Source organism: Colobus angolensis, unplaced genomic scaffold (genome assembly GCF_000951035.1).
Source record: "Colobus angolensis palliatus isolate OR3802 unplaced genomic scaffold, Cang.pa_1.0 Scaffold28, whole genome shotgun sequence".
NCBI lineage: Eukaryota > Metazoa > Chordata > Mammalia > Primates > Cercopithecidae > Colobus > Colobus angolensis.
In genome coordinates this window covers 1,508,040-1,530,417 of record NW_012116043.1, presented here as the reverse complement: position 1 = coordinate 1,530,417, position 22,378 = coordinate 1,508,040, and the positions used below count along the sequence as shown (strand labels likewise).

Sequence of the window (22,378 nt, the reverse complement as noted above, 5' to 3'; positions counted from 1 at the left end):
AATTACATGACCTTGTTCTCTAGAGAGTCTAATTTAGTAGGTCTGAAGCAGAGTCCTAGAAATTATAGTTTTTTTAGAAAGCTCCCTGGGTAATAATAAGATTCGGAAATCATTGAATTGTCCATAATCTGTCCCGTAGCTGAGTTTCAGATGAAGAAAATATTTTTTCATTCAATCTCACAATAACATACAATAACATTCTCTTTCACAGCATTTAGAAAAGAAATGGGTATTTTTGTGTGATTCTTTTTACTGTGCTGTTTCTCTTGTTGTTATTCTTGTGCTCTGGGTCACAGAGTATTTTTGTTTTCATTTCTGTTTCATAACATTCACCCACTTATTCATTCAACAATCAACATTTTCAGCTTTTTCTAAGAGTGAAGCACCATGGTACACCTGGTAGGGATAAACCAATGAATAACTTGTGGTTCCTCCACTCAAAGCATAAGTGCAACATATCTGTAAGTTCTATAAGAAAAAAGGCATTAATAATGTTCTTACCAAAGTTATAAAATGGTGATTTATTTTCCAATATACTTTTAACCTTGGGAGTGAAGTTGTTGAAGTCTCTGCCCATCCCTGCATTTGAGGCAGACTCTAAAGCTTTTATCTAAAGAAATTAGGCTTAACAGTCTGGAAAAATATGAGTTGGGGAAGATTGGGGATCCATGGAGAGACAGACCTAGTATATTATTCTGTTCTCATGCTGCTGATAAAGACATACCCGAAACTGGCTAATTTATGAAGAAAAGAGGTTTAATGGACTCACAGTTCCACATGACTGGGGAGGCCTCACAATCATGGTGGAAGATGAAGGAAGAGCAAAGGAACACCTTACATGGCAGCCAGCAAAGACAGAATGAGAGCAAAACGAAAGGGGCTTCCCCTTATAAAACCACCAGATCTCGTGAGACTTATTCACTACCATGAGAACAGTATGTGGGAAACTGCCACCATGATTTAATTAACTCCCACTGGGTCCCTCCCACAGATGTATGTATTAGTCTGTTTTCACACTGCTGATAAAGACTTACCCGAGACTGGGCAATTTGCAAAAGAAGGAGGTTTAATTGGACTTACAGTTCTGTGTGGCTGAAGAAGCCTCACAGTCAAGGCAAGAGAGCAAGGAGGAGGAAATCACATCTTATGTGGATGGTGGCAGGCAAAGAGAGGAGCTTGTGCAGGAAAACTCCCCTTTATAATATCATCAGATCTCATGAGACTTATTCACCATCAGGAGAATGGCATGGGAAAGACCCACCCTCATGATTCAGTTACCTCCCACCGGGTCCCTCTCACAACATGTGGGAATTCAAGATGAGATTTGGGTTGGGACACTGTCAAACCATAACAGCGTGGGAATTATGGGAGCTACAATTCAAGATGAGATTTGGGGGGTGGGTGGTGACACAACAAAACCATATCACCCAGCCTCAGAGGGGACACCCACGCAGAGCTACTGCATTACCTGTTGATAGAGCAAAAGATGATCTATCTGGAATATTTTTAAAGGAGCTACCTGAAAAGAAAGATCCAGCAAAGAGTCATAAACAAATTAGTTTTTTTTTTGTTTAGAGACAGAGTCTTGCTTTGTCACCCAGGCTGGACTGCAGTGACACAATCATGATTGACTGCAGCCTTAAATTACTAGGCTCAAACCATGCTTCAGCCTTAGATTCCCCAAGTATCTAGGACCACAGGTGTACCCCACTATGCCCAGCTAAAGAAAATTTTGAAAATCTACACATGTGATGAGAAAAGTGGCCAGTGTAGGAAATGCACATATACACCAAAACACGTGAGTATGTGAATCTGTATTGTTGGTGTTGGGGAAGAGGATGGAGTGGGCTGGAGACACAGAAGGTGGCATACAGGACACTTGGTCAATGGCGGGTGTGAGCCTCCCTCCATGCATCCTCCTTTGGAGTTGCAGGTGCTGTCAGGACTTGTCTACATGGGGCTCCTTGTGTGTTTTAAGGGAAAGGAGATGGCTCCTCCCTGCCTGAGGTGGGAGCTACGGGGTCTCAGGATGGAAATGCCTCCCAGAAGACAGGGCATCCTATGAAACACTGTCCTTCTATGAGATGGTCCGTAACTCCCAAGGAAGTTGGAGAAAGGAGACAGAGCAGGACTTATTTGGAAAAATAATTCCTTCATTGTTTTCATTTCTATGGCTGTTAAGAGATAACTTATTTGTGGTTAATTGTGGTGCTTATTTTGCCTTTTGAAGCAGCAGGGATAGAATCTTTTTTTTTTAAAAACTTAGAAGAGAAGAACATTTTAACTTTTATTTTATGTTCAGGGGCACATGTGCAGGTTTGTTACATAGGTAAACTTGTGTCATGGAGGTTTGTTGTATAGATTATTTCCTTACCCAGGTATTAAGCCTAGTACTCAGTTATTTTTTTCTGATTCCCTCCCTCTGCCCACCCTCCACCCTCTGAAAGGCCCCAGTGTCTGTTGTTCCCTTCTGTGTGTCTGTGTGTTCTCATCATTTAGCTCCCATTTATAAGTGAGAACATGTGGTGTTTGGTTTTCTGTTCTTGTGTTAGTTTGCTAAGGATAATGGCCTCCAGCTTGATCTATGTCCCTGCAAAGGACATGATCGCATTCTTTTTTATGGCTGCATAGTATTCCATGGTGTATATGTATCATATTTTCTTTATCTAGCCTACTATTGATGGGTATTTAGGTTGATCCCATGTCTTTGCTATTGTGAATAATGCTGCAATTGATAGAATCTTGATGAGTAGACTCATAAATCCTTCTTAAAGCCTTGACCGCACTTTGAGTGACTGAATGCTCAACAGCCCCACACTCTCACTCTGTTTGCATATTCAAGGCTCTAGTGGAGTTCTTAGGAAAAGGGTTAGGCAGGGGCTTGGAATAAATTCCAAGATTAAATATGTCCTCCCCTTCTTCTCCTCTGTTATTAACAAATGATGCTATACATCTTCCTTGAGAAAATATTGGGTGGATTTGAGTGAGAAGTTCAAGTCCCACTTTGCAGAAAGTGAATGTTGTGCTCCAAAGAAGCGAGATGACCTGGCTTTAGACAGGATTACATTGTTATGGAGTGTGGGCCACAAAATGTAAAGAAACGTCTTGAAATTCAAATTACGAAAAATAATTTGGCTACATCTCACCCATTCAATATGTTTTGGCTGCTTTGAAAAAAATATAGACAAAAAGAAAAAGAGACTGGGTGTGGTGGCTCACACCCATAATCCCAGCACTTTGGGAGGCTGAGGCGGGTGGATCATGAAGTCAGGAGTTCGAGACCAGCCTGGCCAAGATGGTGAAACCCCATCTCTACTAAAAATACAAAAATCAGTCAGATGCGGTGGTGTGCACCTGTAGTTCCAGCTACTCGGAAGGCTGAGGCAGGAGAATCTCTTGAACCCAGGTGGCAGAAGTTGCAGTAAACCAAGATCATGCCACTGCACTCCAGCCTGGGCGATAGAGTGAGACTGCATCTCAAAACAAAAACAAAAACAAAAACAGAGTTGCTATTTAACAATAGATTCCACAAATTGGGAACTGTGACCCCACAGAGAAGCAGACCAGGGGAGGACAGTTGCAGGACCAAGTGCTAGAGGGAGGAGGTGTGTGTGGGATGGAGGATGCAGGGTGGCTGCCCAGCATCTGATGTTGTGCCCGTGTGTTTCCTTTCCCATGAGAACTCAACAAACAAAACATACCATCACCCCTTGCTGTGACCAGAGTTTCCCGGCAGGGCATCCACTCAGAGAGGACCGGTGCTCAAAGCTGGATGGGTCAGGTAGGGAGGCACTTTTTAAAATTTGTGGTTCCTAACCTTGCCATAGCACAATTTACAGCAACCACAATTCACTTTTATGACAGTGTTTTCACAACGAGTGTATCAGAGAGTCTATAAAAGAGAGGTGCATTGTCAACACATTAGGAATAAAAGGAAAAAAAAATCCTCAAACACCATCAAAAGTGAGTGTTTTCCTTCCCAGAGTTTTGGAAATCATTATCTGCTCAAGAAATCAAGTGTCTTGGAGCAATGAATTTCCCAGCATGGGGCATAATGAGAGGAAGGATGGCTGCCTGGGGGAGCAATATCTGATTTTCTAGGCAGAAGAAGAATGAGGACGAGGGGCAGAATATGCTCTCCTGTTGTGCAACTCCAGAGTGAATTAAGTGAAAAAGTATTTATGTTGAATGACATCTTCTAACTTTTTATTTGGATGGCACCATCTGAGAAGATACAGTTTGCTGCTAATGGCCACCCTGTTCATCTCCCAGCTTGGCAGCTGCTCAGAATATAAAAGACAAAAGAGAAGACTCATGCTCCCACATAGGTCATCTCCCAGCCTCCCAATGATGGCCTGTCTCATTCTGTGGGGAAGATCTGCTTCCCCTTTAATCCTAGCACTTTGGGAGGACAAGACAGGCAGATCACCTGATGTCCAGAGTTCAAGACCTGCCGGGCCAACATGGTGAAACCCCGTCTCTACTTAAAAAAAACAAAAATTAGCCGGGCGTGATGGTGCATGCCTGTAATTCCAGCTACTCGGGAGACTGAGGCAGGAGAATCACTTGAACCCAGGAGGCAGAGGTTACAGTGAGCCAAGATTACGCCATTTCACTCCTGCCTGGGTGACAGAGTGAGAGTCTGCCAAAAAAAATAAATAAATAAGTAGGTGTGAGGGGTGATGTGTGGTCAGGTCAGGAGCAGGAAATGAGGACCATTACGCAAAGGTTGAGGCTTTTGGGAGAGCAGACCATGTGCTTCTTTCTATTCGTTGTATTATAGAACGTGTTAACTTATTAATCATCACAATCTTCTTTGGCAATAAATATTTTCTTAGCCAGTTTTACAGATGCAGATCTGGGGCATGATGTGTGAAATATTTTGCCCAATTTCTCATTCCTAAGGTATGAAGCCAGAACAGGAACTCAAGTAGCTTGGCGTCAAATTGTTCTGTCTCTTGATAACAGACCTTACCAGGAAGAGCAGGTATTATTCCTGGGTGCCTGATCCCCCAAGAAATGTTGTCTTTCTTCCTAGTTCTTATTCTAATGATTCTCTGCTCAGAGCTTTGCCTCTGGCTTTAGTTCTCCAAAAAGATAAAGAAAATATCATTTTCTTTTACTTCAACCTTTTCTGAACTTGTCTATTATTCAAGATATTTACTGAGAAGCAACCAGGGTACATGCAACCCCTCTTGGAAGGTGATGGGATCTCACGTTGAGACTTATTTTGTCTTTAAACTATGTGTGGAAATGCTCAGTTTCCCCAAGAGGAATAACAAGTTTAGGTAAACCCTTCAAATTCGTTAATTCTCTGACTGCAGTTGAAGAAAATCCAGCCAAGACATGCAGAAGGTAGGAAGGAATGAATGAGTAAATAAAGGAAAAAAGGAAGAAACAGAGAGAGAGAAGAGAAAGAGATGTAACCTAACTACACTAGAAACAGGGCTGTGAGAAGAACTTTGTTCTTGGGCTCAAACAGCATTTAGAATCTTTCTTCCTTTTCCTCCTCTCCTTCCTCTCCTCTTCCGATCTGAGTCATTCTCTACACTGCAGTTGCTGACTGGCTTTGCTAAACCATAGGAAATACAACTTCTGACAACTATAGGCTCACACGGCAAAGGTTTCACCTTTCAGAAAGGACAGAAGAGTCTTTGCTGTCAACCTCAGAAAGAAAATCCACTAAGAAGAACTCTGAATGGTTCAACTTGGGTCATGTGCCCGTCCTTGGACCAATCACTGTGGTTTGGAGGATGGACGTCTGTAATGGCCCCGCCTTGTGTCCATTCGTGGCCAGGGTCCTGGATCTGTGTATTAGTTCCTCATTGCTGCTAAAACAAAATGCCACAGAGTCAAGGATTTAGAAAGATGTATTCTCTTATATTTCTGGAAATCTGAAGCCCAAAATGGGCGTTACTGGGCTAAAATCCATGTGTTGACAGAGGTGCATTCTTTCTGAAGGCTTCAGGGGAGAATCAATTTCCCTAAGTTTTTCATTTTCTAAATGCCACCAATATGTCTTAACTCATGGTCCCTTCCTTCATCCTCAAAGCCGCAGTGAAGCATCTTCAAATCTCTGATTTTCACCATCTACTTTCAGCATCGCATCTCCTTCTTTGACGTTCCTGCCTCTCACTCTTTACTCATGAGGACTCTTAGGATGATAATGAGTCCACCTTGATAATCTAGGACAATTTTCCCATCTCAAGAGCCTTCACATAGTCAACTCCGCAAAGTCCACTTTGTTATGTATGATAACATATTCACAGGTTCTGGGGGATTAGGCATGGACATCTTTGGGGGCTGTCATTCTGCCTTCCACCACCTGTTACTGTGGGACACAGGGCTCCCACACCACTTCAGACATCAGCTACTCCAAAACAATAGATCTTGATTGTTTTGCACTGTGATGCACTGAGATCATGCATTCGGTGCCTGAGAATAATGGAGTGAGTTCCTTTCTTAGAACAGGCAGATTTTGTGTTGGTATCATATGTAGGCCTGTTGTATAGGTGGAGATTGATACAACTGATATTTGCACAGGGGAGAATCAGTACCTACAGCTTGGGGTTTTGTTTATGTTCCTCTAATCAGAAAAGTCCTTGCTTGAGGAGACATAAAGAGTCCTTGTTGCAATGGCCATACCTCAAGGCATCAACTGAGCTTGGTTGCTGGGGAGACGTGGCCTCTAGTAGCCAGACCTGCATTCAAAAGTTAGGCGTGCTACCATTTCTTTAAAACTCTCTAGCAACTTGCGTATAGAAACACAATTTTAAGAAGCATATTCATAATGAAACAGGTTAGTGATGTAGAGTTTGAGATTTGGCCTGGAAAGCCTGTGTTCAAGTTACTACCAGGCCCTAGTGAATGTGAGCAAGACCTTGCACCTCTCTGAGTCCAGATTCACCCTCAGCAATCTCCTTGCTCTTTTCACCTCCAGAGGCCCCCTTGGACCTTATCACAGCCACTCCCTTTCCTGCCAGGCCTTCCTTCACCTCTCTCTTTGAAGCAGTGCCCATCCCCATAACCATTCAGCCTGTCATCTTCTCTGCTTACTTACTTACTTGTTTGTGTATGTCTCCCCCCAGGTAGGATGTTAGCTTCCTAGAATGAGACCTGTCTAGTTGATCCATGTATCTCCAGAGCCTAGAACAGTGCCTGATTAGTAGGTGTGGAATAAATAGACTTTTAAGAATATAAACGAAAGTTTCAATTTTACAAATAAGACATATAAAGTCCAGAGGTGTTAAATATAGATCCAAATCTAACAAATAGTACAATTTAGATTAAATTTAGATTAAAGTCTGTCCAGTCTTTCCATTTCCTAGTTATGTGTTCTTTCAATTATATCAGTGTTTTTCCAGCTTTATCGATGATGGCCCAAAGAAAAATATGCATTTCATTTATCATACACACATATATATGCATAAAGTTAAAAAAAAAGTCATATCAAAAATATTTCCCTCACTATTATATGAAAATAAAAGTTTTATTTTATATCAAATGTGATTTTATTACTATTGAACTATTTCATCTTTTTTAATTTGAAAGTTGTCATCCACTAAATCATCAGAATGGGCCGGCCATGGTGGTTTACATCTCTAATCCCAGCACTTTGGGAGAGTGAGGTGGGCAGATCACCTGAGATCAGGAGTTCAAGATCAGCCTGGCCAACATGGCAAAACCCCATCTCTACCAAAAAATACAAAAATCAGCTGTGCGTGGTGGCATGCGCCTGTAATCCCAGCTACTTGGGAGGCTGAGGCCGGGACAATTGCTTGAACCCAAGATGCAGAGGTTGCACTGAGCAGAGATTGTGCCACTGCACTCCAGCCTGGGAGACAGAGTGACAGTCTGTCTCAAAAAAATAAAAATAACCATAAATCAACATAATGACCCACTAATGATCTGCCATCTATGGTTGGGAAATATTCTCTTGTTTTGTTTTTATGAAAGATGTGTGAAATGGACTGTCATATAGATAATATCTAATTTTTTCTTGTGTGGGCATTAGCTAGTTAAGGACCTTATTCCTACTGTCATATGTCTTTGGTTTGCAAACTGTTATTTTGTCTGTTAAACATCTCTTGAATGGATTTCCTTCCCCTGCTACCTGTTTGTGTAAATAAAGTTTTAACAGAACACAGCCATGTCCGTTCACTCTGCAACAGCCGAGTTGGGCAGTTGTGCCAGAAACTGCACAGACCACGAAGTCTATTGTATTTTCTATCAGGCCCTATACAGAAAAACAGCTGCTGACTCTTAGTGTATCGCCTCCTCCTGGATTGCCCGGATGGGTGCAGGCCTGCATCCCCAGAGCTCACCCCGGGAACAGTGACTGCACATCGGAGGCTTCCTCAGTCACGTGCCGGTGTCCATGCCTGCTGACATTGGATAATTTGTCAATTTGGATATAATTGGGTAATTTGAAGAAAAAGTTGTAGTTTGTCCCATGCTGTGGGTTTTATGCTCAGTATATCAGGTCCTTGTGGTGTTAGGAGGAAATGTGAAAAGGTAATGCCTAGCAACAGCACCAGGATGTCGAAATTATTATCCATGCTCCCGCCCCTGGTCTATCCTGTCCTTGGGTGCTCCCATTCCGGTGAGGGGCAGCACAGCTGGGATTGGCTCCTCCTCTCCCTGTGTGTTCTCACAATTCCAGGGTCCATGGGAACCCAACATGATTGAAGTTAGAGGTGTTCATTCAAATGTGACAGCTACGTAGCATTTTTTTTTTTAATTTGTATACGCTTAAGGAGCACAAATGCAGTGTTGTCACATGGATATATTGCATAGTGGTGATGTCTGGGATTTTAGGGTAATCATCGCCTAAATGACGTACATTGTCCCCATTAAGTAATTCCTCATCCCTCATCTGCCTCTCATCCTCCCACCCTTCGAGTCTCCAGTGGCAATTATTCCACATTCTATGTCTGTGCATACACATTATTTAGTACACAGAGTACACAGCTCGTCTCATTTGACTTTTTCAAGGCTCTTGGGAAAGATGAAGTAGGAGTTGGCATTTACCTTCTGAGTGGAGAGACCAAATGTGTGTAATTTGATGAGCCTGGCAGATCTGCACTCACCCCAAGGTGATAACACCTTGCTGCCCTTGACCCATAGACAATGAAGTGGCCAGGCTGTGTGGTTAAGAACAGCAGATAATTCTGTCTCACTGCTGGTGTCACCCATGCACAAAATGTTGGCTGGAGGAAGGGCTGGGGAGTAGTTGTTTTAAGTATGGAAATTGGTTAATGCCCCAGAGCCAATGCATTGAGTTGAGATTCTTCCATGAAGTTCTGAAAGCTTTTACAAAAGCCATCAGTCTCAGCCCAACAAGGAAAGAGAGAGAAGAGACCCTGGGTTTTGAAGAAGGGGAATTGAGATGTTTCAGCAGGTCCTAAAACTATAGTCAAACCTCAGTCCAGAACGAATGGATTTTCATCTCATCAACATTGGTAGATGCAGCCCATTTAACATGACATCATAAACTGGAGGAAGAAGAGCGCAGAGAGCTCATTAGCGTGAGTTGTCTTGGAAAGCTTTGGGAACAAGTTCTGAATTAATTAAAATTTCATTTGAATAATGAGCACATGGTTATATTTATTTTATTCTCAAGCCTTTCTATAGTAACTGAGGAGGCTCCCCTCTGCAGAGTCCCTGGTGGCAGTGGCCCTGCCATACATCATTTGGAGGAGCTGAGAGGGTTATTTTTAACTCCTCATTATTGAAGAAAACACACACATCTGGAACATTGTGGGGGTGACGATCAGTTGTTCAGATGAGAAATGGTTTGTGGTAGGCCATGCATCATTTTCTAATTGTTTTGACACTGCACATTGCCGTAAACACCTTGGGCATCTAAAATCTGGCCCGTTTAATCTCTAAATTGTATGCTCTCAGTCTGTCATGGAGTCTTTGTTTAATGCAATCTACTTTTATCAGGCAGTAAAACCAAGACAAATAGAATTCCGGTGGGTGCAGCAGCCTACCGTGGGTGCAATAGGAGACCCAGTTGCGGGTGGAGGGTTATGACATGGAAAATGTCTAGGGGGCTTGATGGGAGCTGGAGCTTTGAGAAAAGGTGAATAGTTTTGAAGTGAAAATTATTTATTTGCTTACAGTTGCCTAAGGAGGCTTGGAATTTTTTTTAATAGGACCATTTTTGAGGTTGACAAAAGAAAGCTTGGTGTGTCTATTTTCCATATGAACTTCCGACAGATGGTGTAGAGTGATTACACCGGCCACACAGGATGGAAGGAAGTCAGCCAGATTCCTGCACCCCTTCATTTTCACAAAGCTATGGTTCTCTCTGCGTCTGGCAGTCTTTTTTCATTGAAACCATCCACTTCATTAATTCCAGGCAGTAGCCTGAATGGTGAGTAAAAGCATAAGAGTGTCTGTTCACTTTTGTGAGGTTGTGTCATGACAACACACATCAGTACTCGCAGAGACTCACACAGGTAGCAGATGCCATCGGGATATTACACCAGAAAAGTCAGTGCTGCCATACTGAGGTCAATTTCACATTTAACTTACATAAGTGGTGGCCTACATTTTGCATTTTATTTTATTTTATTTTACTTTTTTGTGGAGATAATGTTTTGCCACGTTGCCCAGTTGGCTCTTGAATGCCTGGGCTCAAGCGATCCATCCAACTTGGCCTCCCAAAGTGCTGGGATTACAGGTGTCCGTCACTGCGCACCCAGCCCACATTTCGCCATACTGAGGTCAATTTCACATTTAACTTACATAAGTGGTGCCCTACATTTTGCATTTTATTTTATTTTATTTTTTTGTGGAGATAATGTTTTGCCACGTTGCCCAGTTGGCTCTTGAATGCCTGGGCTCAACCGATCCATCCAACTTGGCCTCCCAAAGTGCTGGGATTACAGGTGTCCGTCACTGCGCATCCAGCCCACATTTCGCATTTTAGAATCTCAGGTCCTTTGTGAATCATCTGACACTACCACATTATAACAGAATATTCAACTAGAAGATTTCAAACAAGAAAGATTAATTCACATAACAAGCAGCTAAAGGTGGGAAATTTCAGGTTTTGTTCAGCCATCTCCCAGATCTCCAAGCACCCAGTTCTTTCTATCTTTCTACCATACCCACTGCATGTTGGTTGATCCTTGTTCTAGTCTCCTCATGGTCACAGAATGGCGATTGGAGCTTCTCACAGCATACCATCACCTATTTACTTACATTCAGAGGCAGAAAACTGGAAAGTTTTACTTTTTTTATTTTTATTTTTTGGTAGGAGAAAGCTTTACATAAACCTCAATGAGTGTCTTTCTTAGGTCTGCCTGGGCAATACTGGGTCACCTGTCATCTCCAAAGGGCCTGGGAAAGTGAATCTTTATTCAGTATCTATTCTGGGATGTGAGCTTGGTCAATCAGGAGAAAAGAGAAGGGGACCTGTGGACGGACACTCAAGAGGCAGCTCCAGAAAAAGGTTTTTAATATTTGTTTCTCCAGAGAGGGGTCAATGATTAAGCTTCAGCCGTCATCATCTCTGGTATTAATTCATTTACTAGATTCCATTCCTTCTGGAAGGATCTTCAGGTCTGATGAGGCTGGGGAAGGAATTTGGGACCAGTAAAGCAATGAGGTGGGGTGGGGAGGGTTCCTGGCTGGGCTGGGCTGGAGCTGTCAATCAAAAGGACAAGGTTGTGCAGAACTGCAGTGTGGAGAATAGAGGCCTGAATGCAGCATGCTCACCTGCTGTGCTCAAACTGTTCAGAAACAACTTTTCTGGTTTTTTTGAGATAGAGTCTTGCTCTGTCGCCCAGGCTGCAGTGCAGTGGTGCGACCTCGGCTCACTCCAACCTCCACCTCCTGGGTTCAAGTGATTCTCCTGCCTCAGCCTCCCGAGTAGCTGGGACTACAGGCACCTGCCACCATGCCCAGCTCATTTTTTGTATTTTTAGTAGAGACGAGGTTTCACCATGTTGGCCAGATTGGTCTTGAACTCCTGACCTGACGTGATCCATCTGCCTCAGCCTGCCAAGTGCTAGGATTACAGGCATAAGGCACTGCGCCTGGGCCAGAAACAACTTTAAAAAGTCAAGGTTTAAGAAAATTAGAGGCTCTCATATATGTAAATGAAAATTCCAAATTTTGGCCTCCTGTGAAAAATACAGAAGACAGTAGATATTGGGTCTGTGTCCTGGAGGCAGCACCTGAGGGGACATCTGTCATGGCCTCAGATCCAGGTGCACTGCCATCCCCTACCCTCACACCTGTGTCATGGCCTGGGCTTCAGGAGCACTGCCATCCCCTATCCTCACACCTGTGTCAAGGCCTCAGATCCAGGTGCACCGCCATCCCCCTACCCCTCACACCTGTGCCATGTCCTGGGCTCCAGGTGCACTGCCATCCCCCTACACTTCACACCTGCTCCCCAGGACTCCATCTTCCTGAAATATATGCCACTCCCACCTCTCTCCTGGGCTGGGTAAACCAAGAGACCCAAGAGATGGCTGCCATTTGGAAGAGGGGCACCTGGAACAGGCCCATGACAGAAGCCCAGCCAGAAATGCTGCTCCCTGTAGCTCATGGGGAGCTTCCTGCAGAGCTCCAGGCTCTGGGGCCATGGAGTAAAATGGCGTTGCCCACACAATCCACAAGAGTGCCTGTTGTGCTGGGCTCTGTGAAAGGCCTCATCTACAGCACTAATTCCTGCACCTTGTGAAGAGGGGGTCTTTGTGATCCCTGTTTTATAAATGAGGAGGCTGAGGCATGGGGAAGTTGAGTCAGTCTCTTTCATAACCAAAGGAGGACTCAGTCCCAAGCCTGTGTGACCTCAGTTTTCAAGTCCTGGCCAAGAAACCTGGTTCCAGAAACAGGGGCAAACACTAGCTTCAGCCTCTGGTGGACGTGGCCCGATGCTGGGTGGTGATCTCAGGGACCTGACTGGTCTTTTAGGGTAGAAAAGGGGGAACCAGTGGGTCCAGGAAGAGGGAGGATGGAGGATGAGGGACCATGGCAATGTTGAGTCCAGTGTGATGCCTCCTATGTAGAGAGATCCCATCTGTGGGAGGGTCATGGCTGCCCACCTCGTAGGGGTTCTGATGGCCAAATGGGCAAATGTAGCAGTGATCTGAGCGCAAGTGCAGGCACAGTCAGTGCTCAGGAATGGCAGCCTATGAGCTGGCTAAATTTCTCTTAAAATCACCAATTTGTTTGTTGCCCAGCATGCCATCAGCCTATAGAGTCAGGTGCCCCAGATATGGAAACTCCTGATAAAACCATCAGATCTCATGAGACTTATGCACTACCACAAGAACAGCAAGGGGGAACCTGCTCCCACGACTCAAATTATCTCCCACCAGGTTCCTCCCATGGCATGTGGGAATTATGGGAGCACAATTCAAGATGAGATTTGGGTAGGGACACAGCCAAGCCATATCACTCTGTGATGCTGTGCTCTAACATTTTTTCTAGGACCATCTAAAATCACACTGCACATACCCCATGGAGAAGATCCACATTTTGGCAAACACAGTTCTAATACAGTGAACAGAATCGACATTTTTAATAATACCAAGCACATGTGAACTATTTAGGCCAAAACAGAGAGTTTTAGATGGAATTGCTGTTACCTAGCACAAATTAGTTCAATGAAGTTTTAGTCACTATGACACACACACACACACACACACACACACACACACACACGGAGGACTGTGGACTCCTCTGTCATTTTAGTACCAAATTTAAAGACAAAGAATCAGTACATTGTTAACCATAACCTTGAATATCTCAGCTTATTTTCAGAAACAAAAGTAATTGTGGCAACAACCACAAGTTAGAATGCCAATGAGAAATGCCAACACGGCATTTAAAGAATGATGAAATAATACATATCTTTTAACAAGCACATTTATTACGACTGGGGATTTTCTTGTGGATTTTCATCAGACTAACAGGGTGGTGTCACAGAGAAGCAAGTCCATGCAAACAGCTTAGATTTCCATGCATTATTTTTCCTGAGAAATTAATCTAGATGCATCATGTAGGTTCTAGGGAATTCTGGAAGCTCCTGTTGTTTCCATGCTTTCTTTCTCACTCTTCCTAAAGATAAAATTGACTAATTTTCAGCATTTTATGCAATGCTGTTGACTTTTGTCATATTTGCCATAATGCAGTATTTACCACAGTATAACATATAATGATATTTATGTTATTTACTTAAAATTATCTTTAAACATGCCTATTTAACTCTGATACATGTATTTTAAAAGGAAATGACAGCTGCACTACAAATGGAAAACGACGATCACTTACTGTAAGTAGAAGACAATTAGAGAATAAATGTAGCACAGGCAAAACATTTTGCTTAGATTCTCTATCTGCTTACGGCTTTGAGGCTGAGTCCTGCTTCCTCTTGGTAAGAAGGAAGGTTGGTAAGTGTCAGATTGATGTTACAGACACAGAAGCAACAACAGACTGAGACTTCCTACTCAAGGTCATCAGAAAATCCCACTGTGTATCTGAAAGGAACCACTTCATTACTGTGCTCTTACGTGTTATTTAAGTTTCAGTTACATCACACTGAAAACCATCTGGCTTAACATGTGAAGCTTCAGAAGTACACATCCCCCACTGTGTTTCTGACATTACCAGATGCACATGCAGATGGGCAGCCCCAGCCCCAGGGGAGCTGTCATGAGTGGTTGAAAACACTAATGTCATTTTATTCCCCTGGGCCAAGGCTTGGTCTAGGGATGGGGCATGGATCCCAGTTCTAGCCACTGAGAGACAAAGAGAGACCCACTGGGAATTCTTGGAAGACTGTTTTTTTCCATGATAAAATCAAATGCAATGTACGAAGTCTCTTCTTTCACCACGTTTAGAGCCACAATGTAAAGAGCTGATGTCTGGTGCTGTGGCAGCCATCATGTTACCATGAGGAACACACCTTCTAAGTAAACCACTGTGCAGAGGTTAGAGTACAGGAGGACGGAAAGAGCCCAGAACCCTGGTACCATATTTGAGTTTCTGGACCAGTGTAGAGTTCACCTCCAGATATCATCTCTCTATTTTTTTTTGGAGACAGGATCTTGCTCTGTCCCCCAGGCTTGAGTGCAGTGGCACAATCTCAGCTCACTGCAACCTCTGCCTCCTGGACTTAAGTGATCCTGCCACCTCAGCCTCCTAAGTAGCTGGGACTACAGGTGTGTGCCACCATGCCCAGATAATTTTTGTATTTTTAGTAGAGACAGGGTTTCACCATGTTGCCCAGGCTGGTCTTGAACTCCTGAGCTCAGGTGATCCACCCACCTCGGCCTCCCAAAGTGCTGGGAATACAGGCATGAGCCACTGTGCCTGGCCACCTCCAGATATCATAATAAATAAATGCCAAGAATCCTTATGTCTCTACTCTTAAAGAACATGGACATGTTTGCTGAGTAGTTGGTCAGCTACTTGCAGCTAAACACATTTAGAGTAATACACTAGCTATTATTCATGGTTATTACCAATGATTGTCCTGTAGTATATACCACCAGTGTACTTTTCTTCCGTTAATCAATACGAATTCCAACTATCTTTCTAGAAACTGCTCAAGATTTAATTCCAGGGAACAGAAGCCAGGAAAGAATCTTATGGTTAGAATTCTTAAGGAAGTGACTTTGATAAAATAAAAACTATGCAGGAAACACACACACACACAAACACACACACACATAATATATATATATTTATATATATACCTGGTACCATATTTGAGTTTCTGGACCAATGTGGAGTTCACCTGCAGATATCTCTCTATTTTTTTTTTTTTTGAGACAAGATCTTACTCAAATGCAATGTACGAAGCCTCTTCTTTATATTTTAGATAGATAGATAGATAGATAGACGGTAGATAGATTATATATCCATATAATCTTTAAGCATTAATTTGGATTTGGTCAGGAAAAGAGAGTCAGTACAAGTTTTATAGGAATATAGAAGTTATATCTTATACAAATATGAATTGAGTAAAGCGGAGGGAGGTTTTAAAGGCTTCAGTGGAAGACCCCAGACAAAGGTGTTAATTTTCAGATCTCCTTCTGCAGCACTAGAGAAGCAGGACCTCAGGAAGAAGCTCCGTGAGCTGTCACCAGCACACGTGGAGGCTCCCGGAGAGGACAGCGAAGCCACCTCCCCGCAGAATGGTGTCCAGGGGTCAATGGCTTCTGCTGCTTTCTGCTACCAAGTCACTCCTGGGTTTCCCTTAAACCAAGCTCTGACCAGTAGGCTCAGAGGCAAATAGATCAGGGAAATGTGCCTCCCAGCCTTAGAAGAAGATGGTGGCACTGAGGTGTCAAGAGGACATATAGCACCTTGATATATGCACCAAGGGAAGAGGGGGGGAAATGTTCAAAATTACGTTTCATTCATTCATCCATTCAAAAAATACTTAACCTGCTTCATAGCAGTCACTGTCTTCTTGTACTGGATATAACAAGATACAAACTAGGTGCAATCTTTGCGATTATTAGGTTTATTGTAGCAGTTCTTGCTGTTATGTCTCACTGCTCTCATTGCAAATGTTGATGGTGGCTTTTACATCTGTGAAAATGTAAAAGCATGACCTTTTGATAGTTGTTTGCTCTCCAGAAGCCTATTTTACTATGTCTGCATGCAAACTTCAAACTTCTATCCGACCTTAAGCTAATGGGAGCTTGTAAAGAGGTGGAATCGAATGTAAAGTTTGAAAAGACAAGAAAAGAGAAAAGGAAAGGGAAGGGTTGGGGAGGGGAGGGAAAGAGAGGGAAAGGAAGGGAATGGAGGGGAGGGGAGGGGAAGAGAGGGGAGAGGAGAGGAGGAGAGGGAAAGGAAGAGAGGGGAGGGGAGGAGAAGAGAGTAGAGGAGAGGGGAAGAGAGGGGAGGGGAGAGGAACAGAGGTGAGGGGAGGAAGCAACAACAAACATTTGTCTTTATTTCCTGTTAGCTCCATGTCTGGCCTTTGGTCTCTTTCTCAGAAAGCAGGCTTCAGTGGCCTCAGTTTCTTCCCAGAACCTGGAATGCCTCACGAAGGTGACAAGAAGTGCAAGGTAGTTAGCTCTCCTTCAGTGCTTATGAGTTAAAGGTGATAAAATCTGAAGACCGGTTATCACATTTGAGTTTTTCTTTTTATTTCAGGAGTTGATTTTCACTGCCAACCAACAAGGTGACCCCCACAAAGCAACCACGTTGAGATAGTCCATTTGCTGCATTTTGATTATTTGCTAAGAGCAAATACCTTTTCTGTTTGGGTTTTGCTTTTAGAAAAAAAATGTGGCATACGGTGGTGGCTTTCCCCCTCAGCGAAAGAAAAAAGGTAGTAACTCTACTGGTGCACTCCTCTGAGTTGTGCTAACAAAGAAGAAGGCTGAAAGAAAAGGGAAATGAACATCATTTTCAGGCAGCTTCTCCAAGTTTGTTTTGACAGTGTTATAGTTTTCCTTTAGCGCCTGTTGCAGCAAATACTTGTATTTATGTTCAGATTAAACTGAGAGAGCCAAGACTGCTAGAGCCAGTAATTTCTGGGCTGCACATGCAGGATAGCTGCAGTGAATTTCAGATTCTTAAAGTTTTTTGCTGTAGTGAATTCATGACACAAAGCATTTGGAGGGAAACCTATTAGAGAAGAAACACATCGTAAATGTGAATTACTGAGGACAGGAGGCTCTTGTCATTTATTGAATTAGTTATAGCACTGTACACGAGCCTGTAATATTTGTTCTCCTACTGGGGTGTGACTGGTAAAATGAAAAGGTATATCAGGGGAGTGCTTGACCGACGTTCTTATTTCTTCCATCTTCTTATATTGCTGGGAGGATGCTACCACTGCAGGGCTGGAAATTAATATCACACTCATTTGATATGAAGAGCAAAAGCAAGGTTATGAGTCAGAGACATTTTGGTCCCAGAACAATAACTCTATTGATTGAGTCAAATGTGTTTAACTCCAGCAGCAAGACCTTCCATCTGCGTGAAATAATCTTGTCTGTTAATTGTAAACAGGAGCATCTTCAAAAGCTGAGCTAGAGGCAGAGCAACTGGTAAACCAGATGTCCCAAATTTCTAGGTTTATACATTGTAATTGTTCTAGACTTGTTTGTGGATATTGGTAAAATGATATGGTTAGATATCTCACAGATTTTGTGAGATATGTCCAAAGTTCCCAAGTTAATGTATTACTGAAGTCGGAATTTCACTTATTGCCAGATTGGAATGCCAGCCAGCTACTGAACCATATGTGTGCCCAGGGGCCATTTTGAGACAATTTGCTGAATATTAAAAGTACAACCGATAATGTTTCTCTCCACATCCACAATAGCCCTTAGAGGAAGCATCTGGGATTGAGCCATCTCACATCTGTCTCATCACATTCATTCAAATGTGATGGGCCCAACTGGCCTACGGTCATGGCTGCGTATCACCATGGGAGGAAATTAAATCAGAATTTGGCTCAGGAGAGAGATGAAGAGAAAATGCACATAGATAATTGGCTCAGATAACATTCTGTTTCTAGAAGTCACAAAGAGTGGAAATTGGAATATGTAAATTAAAGAAAAACAGGTAAGGGTTCACATGAAACCCAACCACACACCCTGTAGAGCCTGCTTCTTTTCCACCATTCGATGGGGCCATACTCGTTTTACTTCACATGTCAGACACTTCTTATTCTCCCTACTGTGCCTGTGAGCAGTTGGAGTTTGAGTTTTTCAGTCAGTAAGGTTTGCTGTTTATTCAAGAGCTGCTGCTAAAAAAAAAAATCAGGTCTAGTCAACAATATAGAAAAGTGAAATTATGCATATTTTACTGGGGAATATAATAGATGTTCTCATAGTCTTATAATGTAAAAGAAAAAATGAAGGTAAGACTCCAGCTTCCTCTCTTCTGTCTTTCTGGCCTCATTTTAGGCTAATATTTTCTTTTGCAACCATGTAACAAATTATTACATATGGAAGCTGCAAAACTGAAGGTTCTGTAAAACTGTAAAGCCAGAGAACTTATGACTCCTCCATATAGGGAGAAAGATGGAAGAATATCAGGCTGTTTTTAATATTAGGCACCTGGTATTTTTCAGTCCTTAAGATCGAGTCCACAATGGAAGAAGAACATTCATTTGGTACAAGTTGATGATGGAGTAAGCCCAAGGAGTGATGTCAACACTGGGGTTCACCTGAGAACATGGACACGACTGATGAGGGTTTAGGAGATGCTCATAGGAGATCTTTGTATATTCCCTGGATCTTAGCTCTGCCTTCCCACCAGAGAGGATGTAATTCAGCTGAGATGTCCCAGGGTCAGCTCTGCTCATATCTACTCTGCACTGAAGCCAATCATCTGAGAATCCCAAGAGGTGTTTAATGCAGTTATGAAAGTGAGGGATGGAGACCATAAATTCCTTTTCATGTAGCAGAGTATATATGTGATACTCATTCTGCGGTATTTGGGGCATAAACAAGAGTAGATGAAGGAATGTGAAGGTACTCCAAACCTTGACTTTTATCTCTATAAAAATGGCATAGGGACGACACACACCTGGTTGTTATGACTGTACTCTTTTCAGATTTACCACGTGCCTTTCTGCTGGTTTTTCTGTGCCACATGTCTTGACTCCTGCAGGCTAAATTTCTCAGCCCCTTCTCCTCACTGATATATGGGAAGGTTTGGCCAAAGGTGGGCAACTGGTGGGGAGAAGGATAAGGGAATTCAGGGGATGGCTGAGCCCGTTGTCTACTTTAGACAGTGCTGCTGTCACTGGCTCTGTCTTCTCTGTTTCCATCTCCCATCAGACGGTTCTTCCCTCTATGGGACTAGTCTTACCTGGACACTTTCCAGTTGGATTCCCGTTCTGGGGATGTTCCCTCCTCCAGGGATCTAAGTCCTTCCCATTGTCTTTGGCTCCTGGGCTCAGCTAGAGCCATCTTTTCCCATTGTCCCTGTGGTGCTAGGGCTTTCAGTGGTTATTAACGTCGGTGTTGTATCATCTTGCCTGAATTTCAGCTCTCTGTAACCAGTTCCCCAAACAAAATTCCCCCCATTTACCTACCTTCTGTGAGTCTGTTTGCCTGACATGACCGTATTAAGTATACCCGGTGTATTAGTGAGCTTTGGATGATATCACAATGTGCCATAGCATGCTGGGTGGCATAAAAAACAGAGGAATGTATTTCTCATTGTTCTGGAGCTGGGAAGTCCAAGATAAAGGTGCTAGCTGATTGTTCTTTGATTCCTGATGAGGGTTCTTTTCCTTGCTTGTAGATGACCACCTTGTCACTGTCTTCACACATGGTGAAGAGAGACAGAGAGCAAGCTTTCTGCTATTGCTTCTTATAAGGGCACTAATCTCCTCATCATGGCCCCAACCTCTTGACCTCATCCAAACCTAATTCCCTCCCAAAGGCCCCGTCTCCAGATACCATCATGTTGCAGCATAGGATGGTCCACAAACGCACGTGGGACTTAGCGCCATCACTTGACTGAGCATGAGCTCGGGAACTCATGAGGGCTGTATTTCATCACCCCCTCCCCAGACAGTGGTCCCCAGACTCCAGTGATTTGGGTAATCCCACCATAATTTTTTATCACGCCACTCAAGAGTTTATTTGTAACTGTGAACTTCCTATCCTGTTGTTAATGTTTCATTCCTTAAGTGGACTCAGTATTTTTTCTTAAAAATAATTTCCATTTCAATGTTTAGATGTTTTTGAAGTAGAACGCATACAAGTTGCACAACTTACATGTTACAAATTCCACATAGCCAGAACAAGAAACAGAACACCGCCATGCACCCCCTCCCACTCACCAATTCCCCTCCAAGAGTAACAGCTACACTGATTCTTTCCTTTCAATCAAATAGGAGAATGAGGAAATGCTGTGAAGGGGTTCCTCACCAAAGAGGCTGCACAAATAACTACTAATCACATGGTATGTTCTCAACCTTCACCAAGGAAATTCAATACACTATCTCTATACACTCACCACAATGACTAACATGAAAAGACAGATATGCAAAATGCTGGCAACCAAAGTTTCCTTATACTGCTGTACACATACCCTGTAGTCAGTAGATCACTTTAGTAAACTCTGGAAATATCTATCAATGCCTGCACATATGCATATCCTATGACCCAGCAACTCTACTCCAAGGGACACATACAGTCTAGAAGTACATGCAATTTATGATCTACCATGCCCACAGTAGCTCTACATGTAAAGAAAAAAAAAAAAGCATGAACAATAGAATGAATACAATGTAATATATTTACATAATGGAAGAATGCACAATAATGAAATTTAAAGATATCCAAGTATACATAATAATGGCAGTATACCATAAATACAATATTCAATGCAAAAAGCACTCTTGAGAATATATGCTTTTGACTGCATGTAAATAAGTATATTTAAAAGAAAATTTTCTACTGCTACCGGAAATGGAAAATCAGAATCACTTTACAAAGCAAATCCCCCTCCAAATTATTAAATCCCCCAAAATAATATTAAATTCTACTTATATTTGGTTGCCTACCAAATTTCCTGACCTAAAACCTCTTTGTTAAAAAGATTTTCTATCATAAGAGAGGTTTAATGAATTATAGTAGTATTAAAATGAGTCGTTTTTCTTATAGTCACATGAGGTGTTGAAAGAGAACTGGAAATGATATTGCCTAATGAGTCATCAGACAACTAAAAATCTTGAACTGTGACAGCCACCAAAATTATGAATAGCTCACATCCCTCCAGTGGTGTGAGTCTGACATTTGATAAAATAAAGTGGGTATGGATGGCTAAGATTCATCATTATTAGTTCTGAGCGTAATAGTAATGTGGGTTCAAGGCTCTCTGGTTAATGAATTCATTCCGTTTGAAAAGGCAAATGAGACTTCTTCAAGTAGCAAAGAACAGGCTGTGGCTCCATGCTGTGTGCCCCTTCTCTCACTCCCCTTTCTCTCACTCGCTCATTCTGAGGGATGCCAACTGCCATGTTGTGAGCTGCCCTGCGGAGTGGTTCATGGGACTCGAAACTGAAGGATGCCTCTAGGCTCCAGTCAATGAGGGACTAAGGTCTTCAGTCCAACAGCCTGTGAGAAGTCGAATGTCCTGAAGCTACTGAGTGCATTTGGAACTGGATCTCCCCCAGTAGAGCTTTCAGATAAACCTGGATCCACAGCCACACCCGCCTGACTGAACCTCATGAGGGCGCTATAGCCCGTAGCATGCAAGCAAGTCACCTGCATCTGACTACTGACCTGCAGAAACTGTGAGAAATGAATGCTTGTTGTTTGAAGCTGCTGAAACAAACAAAACCCCAACAAACCAACACAGCAAAAACACAGCAAAAAATACTGCCTTGAATAACTTTTTTCTTTTTCTTTAGACAGAG

The 22,378-nt window shown here is 42.8% G+C and overlaps 1 long non-coding RNA gene across 1 annotated transcript; it reads left to right on the top strand.

The window, feature by feature from the left end:
• The first annotated feature begins 18,222 nt into the window (after positions 1–18,222).
• Positions 18,223–20,041, top strand: LOC105516282. The gene is made up of 2 exons (XR_001002465.1): positions 18,223–18,561; positions 19,073–20,041. It is a non-coding gene; the product is annotated as an uncharacterized LOC105516282 (long non-coding RNA).
• Positions 20,042–22,378: the final 2,337 nt, after the last annotated feature.